We start from the raw sequence: 6,369 nt of genomic DNA, 5'->3' as shown, positions 1-6,369 counted from the left end.
CTTCAGTGGTGCCCAGAGACAGCACAAGGAGCAATGGCCATTAAGTGAAACACACAAAGTTGCGCCTCACATGAGGAAGAACTCCTTTACACTAAGGGTGGCAGAGCGCTGGAACTGCCCAGGGCTGGCAAGTCTGCCCAAAAAGGTTGTTGTCTCCCTCTCTGGAGAAATTCCAAACCCACCGGGGCGTATTCCTGTGTCACCTGTGCCAGGTGGTCCTGCCCTGGTGTGGTTGGACTCACTGATCCTCCGGAGATCCCTTCCAACCCTTGACACTTCTGTGACCAAAGCCAGCTGTAGCTCCTTAGGAAGCTCCTGGCTGGTTCCTGTGTTGGGCATGAGAGAGGAACAATCCCCTTGGGCTTGGAGTGTGCCTGGAGTTGCTTCTGAGGAGACTGAGAGTGCTGCTAGAGCAGCCCCAGCACTTGGCAGGTGCCTGGCATTCACTTCCAGCCTGGACCATGGTGATGAAGGCACTGCCTCCCACCCTCCAGCAAGGGCCATGAACTTACACTGCCATGGAAAAGGATGCAAGGAAGTCATTTAGCTTTCATCCTGGTGATGGTGTGGTTGAATGAGTAAGCCTTGAAACACCGCTCTGTCTAGGATATCCGGATGTGTTGGCGTGAGCTTCCTAACTGCTTTCCTGACTCACACTGAAGCCTAAGGGAATATCTGCCAGAAAACTGACTTCACAGTGGGTGTCTGCAGATTGTAACCTCTCGATTTGGGTACTGTAGTGACCTTTAACACTGGAAAAACCCAGTGGTTTAAAAAGTTCACTGCGTCTTCAAAATGTGTTGTTCAAAGTTTTGAGGCGGGACATTTGGAAAAACAGGCTCAGACTGTCATGAGTCATAAATAATTACATGAAACACTGTTTCTTATTACTTACTTTGTTGATCAGTCATCAAAAGGAGATAAAAGTTCCTACTGGTAAAGGGTAAGCCTAAATGAAAATTACCCATCAAATAAGTATTGCTTTTTATTACAATTAAATAAAAGTAAGCATGTTTGTACTCTTGAGTTATTTAGTGTAATTTTGTGCTTTGTGATACTTCCTTTTGAAATCATTACATATATGTGTATGTATTAACATATAAATGAAAAATTTTTCCAAACTTTGGAGTGTGACAGTCTCAGTTTCTGTGCATGAAAGTAATGCTATTTAGTGTTTTCCATCCATATTTCTCAGGTTGTTTGAGAAAAACAGAGGAGGTACCATTGTTATATTGCAGAGGGAGGTTAAATACATGAGGTCTTTGGGAAACATTTTGTAGCTGTGAGTATCAGAATCACTGTAGCCAAGTGTTTTGCCTTTGGGAGATGTGTTGCAGTCCTACTTTTATGTGTCCTCCTGTGTCTTCCCTGTATTTCTCTACTACCTGTGTGCTTACAGAATTTGAGCCTGCACAGAGCAGGCCTTGAGAACTAAAAGCTGCAAGAGTAACAGTTCATCTGGTAACACTGAGAATGCTGCGCGATCAGTGACACTTTACATTTGTGACAGAAATAATTACTCAAGTAGGGAGCAAATTTGGGAGCTCAGTCTCAGTTTCTGTGCCTCCCTTGGTGCTCCCCTCTATTGTCCCCTTCAGCTGATAGAAGGTTTTGTGGTTTTGTGGAAGGTGTGACATGGACACTTGGGTGTGGAAGAGTATTTGACATTCCTTTTGCCGAAGCTCTGCATTCCCAGGAAGCCGAGGTACCTCCACCCTGCACCACGCCGTGACTTGCAGGCTCAGCACTGACAGTGCCACACAACTAAGCAGTCAGTTTGTGTCCTTCAGCTTCTGTGTTAAAAAAGCTAATAATGGCCACTAAATGCAGTGCTGTGCCTGACTCTATGATAATCACTTTTGAATTTCAGCAGCTGGTAAAATAGCTCAGTTGTATTATTATGGGTAACCCCATTATCAGGCTGATGAATGTGAACGTGATGCCTTTTTGCTGCTTTAGCATCTGCGTCACTTGTCTCTTGCAAACACAGTACTGTAAGGCTGGAATGCCCAGCTCTGGATTAGACACTTAATACCTATCAGGAGCACAGTATGGAGAAACATTTCAGCTGTTAAATCTGGAACAGAATCAGTGGAAACCATGAAAAATAGCAGCAGTGTTTCAGACCTCAGAAGGCTTAGATCCAGATTTAAAGACATGTCTCAATTGGCGCTCTGAAGGAAGCGTTAGTAATGCAGTTATGCTTGGATTTGCCTCCCACTTCTAGTTTTATTTTTATGTAAAATTGTGAAAATGTGCTGATGCACAGCATTTGTAGCTCTCAGCAAATGCTTTTACAGTTAAGACTGTCACTGTGTAAAAAGTTCCAGCCAGGAAAAAAAGGTCAGTATTTGTGTTTTCCTTTCTCAAATTCAGTGTTCCTCAATTCTTGCACAGAGGACATTTGGCTGAAGAATGGCTCACAGGCCTGAACCAGCAGAAGTAATGTTTGCAGTGCATGGAATATATCCAGAATGCCACATTGCTGAGAGTGTGAGCTCAACACACAGTTTTCTGCTGCAGTGTTTATCACTGACTTGTGTGACCCACCTTTGGCAAGACATGGCACTGAATGCCTGTGCCCAGGTAGGGATTTACTGGAGCACAGAGGACTCTGTCTCTTTGCTCCCTCACATCAGCAGCACACACTGCAGCATGCCTGTTGTGGCACACAGTGCTGCTTGCCAGCCTCTCTTCTCTATCCTGTAGCAATGGCAAATCTTGTCATGATGCTGTTCCCTGTGCATCTTGGTGCATTTTATAAAGCCTGAGGCATGAAACACTACTGCATGTCGGGGAAGTGATGCAGCAGCCGCTGTTCATGTTGAGAAACTGAAGGGAGAAAAGTCAAAGTTGTGGGTGATGCAAGAGTTAAGAGCAGACTTCTATTTCCAGTCCCCCAGTGTTTCATCTTACCCTTACTTCTTTATACCTAATTATCATTCTGTGAAGGTGATAGCACTGTGAACTGCTCTGACATTTGCAAAGCACAAGCAGAGGAACAATTCATATTGTAATTCTCAGACAGGTGCAGAGCAGATTGCAGAAGGGTTCTGTTGGAGGCCTTGTCACAGCATGGACCCCAGTTCTTTTAGGAGCTTAACTTTCCTCTCAACTTTGGGGCTCTCAGAGTTTGCTGTAATTTCAGACTTCTACAGCCAGAAAGGAAAATTGTTATCATGTCCATTTCTCCACCAGTAATTGCCATCTGAAAGCAGGTTGTGATGGCAGTAGTGCATTTTAGACAATGCCAGCTTGAAGGTGACCTTAAAAAATCCTTTAACCATAGAATCAGTATAAAATGCTTATCCTGAAATGTAAACAGTCGAATGATAGGTTAGAGTACCAGTTCCTAGCTGGTGTGCTATGTTGCTGCTCAGTGTGAAATCCTAAATGAGGCAGGGACTGGCATAGGGTTGGCACCCTCTGTTTCCCCCGAGGATGCAGCAGCATGTGTTCAAGCTGTGGTGCAGAAGAAGAAGCTGTGCCTGGCTAAGGAGGAGGATAAAGTACATGTATGGTTTGATAGTACAGCTCTGCTGACCAAGTGATTAGCTGTCACAAGGGGGATGCCATGGTTTACAGCCTGGGGTAGTTCCTCTTCCCCTTCCATCTCTGCCCTGCTACTGGTACGTCTGCCTCTGCAGTGGTCTGATTAAGGGAACTGAGTGGCAGGAAAGTTTCCCAGCATTTTGCAGGGACAATTTTCTGCTGATTTTGATCCTTGAACTGTCTCCTGAGACATCAGCCAGGTGTTGGTGCTAACACAAGGTGGTGTGATGGGAATACATAGCATGTGAGGCAGAGTGGAGATATCCTTTTGTGCAGCAGCTGGGTGTTAGATTGTATTATCTGTACTCTCATAACAGCAAATGCCACAAATCCCTTCATAGGAATATGAGTGTGAGAGATACTGCAGTAGGAGATAATAAAATCTGTTTCCTGGTCTTGGTTTTCTGATGAAAACCAGTTGGAAACATGTTCATGTGTGTTTAATAGAGCAACTGCTAGACTAGGGGATAAATATAAAGCTAAATCAGTTTATTAAACCTTATATCCTACAAATAGTTGTGAAAGCCTTTAGTCTCTCATGTTCTCAATCTCCTGTCTCACATGGTGAAGACTGTTAATGCTTAGACAACATTCAGGCTGGCAAAGCATGCTGGAGGGGCTGCTGGGGAGCTGGCAGCAGCCTGTGTAAAAGTACAGAGAGATTTCTCCACAAGAGCTGTAGCTCCTAATGTGGAAGCACTTTGACTTAGAACAGCCAGACGTGCTACACTGGAATTCTGATGGACTACACAAAAATCACCTTTTCTGTGGCTCTTGGTCTTTGCTAGGGATAGAGAGAAAAGCTCCTGGAAATTCATTGTTTATACTTAGATGCTTCCTTCTTTTCCAGACAATTTCCCATGCTGAAATACCTTGATGATTTTGCAAGAAACTATTTCCATTCCAATGAATAAACATCTCAGCATTAACCTAATAAAATTTTTATGAAATATGCTGGATCATGGCATGTAAGAAACTTTAAAAAAATCCTTCTTTCATATCACAGTGTAATTGTAGATCAGAATTTCATCAGGTTTATCTCCATCAGAGACATTTATGAAGAACAGTTTCACGCTGGGATAGCCAGCAGTTGCTTTTCATACCTGAAGCATCACTAGAAGATAGCAAGGAGATCTGAATTCAGATTGTGTATTTTTATGCTTTGTAAATTCCTTCTTAATTTTCAAATCATAGGGAAATTGCTCTCTCTTGTGTGTCAAGAATGAGGGGGAGGTTATGTTTTGCTAATGCCAAAAAATGACCATTGCTAGACACCATCCAGTTAGCCACAACATGAGGCTCTATGCTATCTTATTTCTTGTACCACTGTTAGTTTATACTTTTTCTCATCATCACTATTGCTGATGAAGTCTCAGCTTAGTCAGTTCTGTCTGTACTGATATGTAAGAAGGTAATATTGCTGCTCTGAGGAGCCTTCATTCTGTGAGGAAAAAAAAAAGAGGGAATCTGCCATCATCTGCCTTTCTTTTTTCAGTTGTTGATGGGTAATCTTTTAATCCAGTAATTTTTTTGATCAAAATCTTGCAGGTGGTACATGCCAGATGGACTTTTTGAAGAGATTAAATTGTTTGTCAAGTAACTGTATCAAAAAGGAGTTTTCATGTGTGAGGGAATGTGCAAGAAAAGGCATGACAACACTCATGTTCCTGTAATTCACTGGTGGATCAAGTTTAGTGACTTTGGAGGGTATTTGATTTTATCAGTAATTTAAAACTAAGTAATTTTCTTAGCTAATGTTTCAATTAAAGATCAAAATATCTGCAGACTATCTCTTATATATGCTGTATGCCAATATGTTCTCTAATATATGCCACTTCTCAGTAGTCTTTGAGTTCACTTAATGAACTGTGTCATCACCCATTGCAGCTCTTGGTATTGGAAAGTCCTAATCCAACAAACACGTCTGGTTAACTTCATTCCAGTGCAGAGACTTGTGAAGGAAAACCAGCCACCTGCCTAAAATTTTGTGTGATAGGGACAAAGGTTCATTGCGTTCCTCTGAAAATACAGGATCCAACTTTCCACCTTGGTACTTTATGTGACCATACTGCATGTGGAAAACAATGAGGTTATCTATGTTTAAAATATAAAAGAAAGTCAGAAGTGAATGATGGCAAATATTTTTCATTGTGATACCATAAAAATAAGGGAAACTACCTAGGATCAGCCAAAATGTTGATGCTATGTGGGTGATGTTCAGCAGAAGTTTGGCCAACCTGCCCCATTGGAGGGATGTTGATATCAAGAAAGAGCCAAGGACATAAAACCAAATATCAAAATATATCAATATATCAAAAAGTATCACATTTGCACAAACTGACACCCTGGCTTGGACTCTCAGTATCCAATAAAAGGATGCGACCTGGACTGCAGACAAAACTGCTGTTGCTCTCCTACACCTTCAGTTTTACCAGAAGTTTAGTCTGGAGTTAAAAGTGTTTTCATAAAGCTCTGCTGGGCAGTTTGCATTAATGATTCTGCTGGTTTAGATATTGCAAAATTAATTGCAGTGAATTAACAGTGCACTGTTAATTCAGCATGTTTGAATTAGATTTCACACTACAGAGCTGATGGTCTTGTGACACAATGGAGCACTCGCCATTTCCATGTGGGAGCTGCATGCACAGTGCAGGTAGTTCAGTCTTGATACATCAGTACTAAGAAAAAAACCAGTTTAGTTGTTGGGAAGCAGAGGGTCGAGATTCTTAATCCAACCCCCTTCAGCTATCATGAGAAATACTGGCAGGAAATAAAAAGTCAAACAAAACCCTGACATTCTTTATTTTTATTATAATT

This window comes from Pithys albifrons, chromosome 7, assembly GCF_047495875.1.
Source record: "Pithys albifrons albifrons isolate INPA30051 chromosome 7, PitAlb_v1, whole genome shotgun sequence".
In the NCBI taxonomy this organism is placed as follows: Eukaryota; Metazoa; Chordata; class Aves; order Passeriformes; family Thamnophilidae; genus Pithys; species Pithys albifrons.
Note: the sequence above shows the minus strand (reverse complement) of the source record.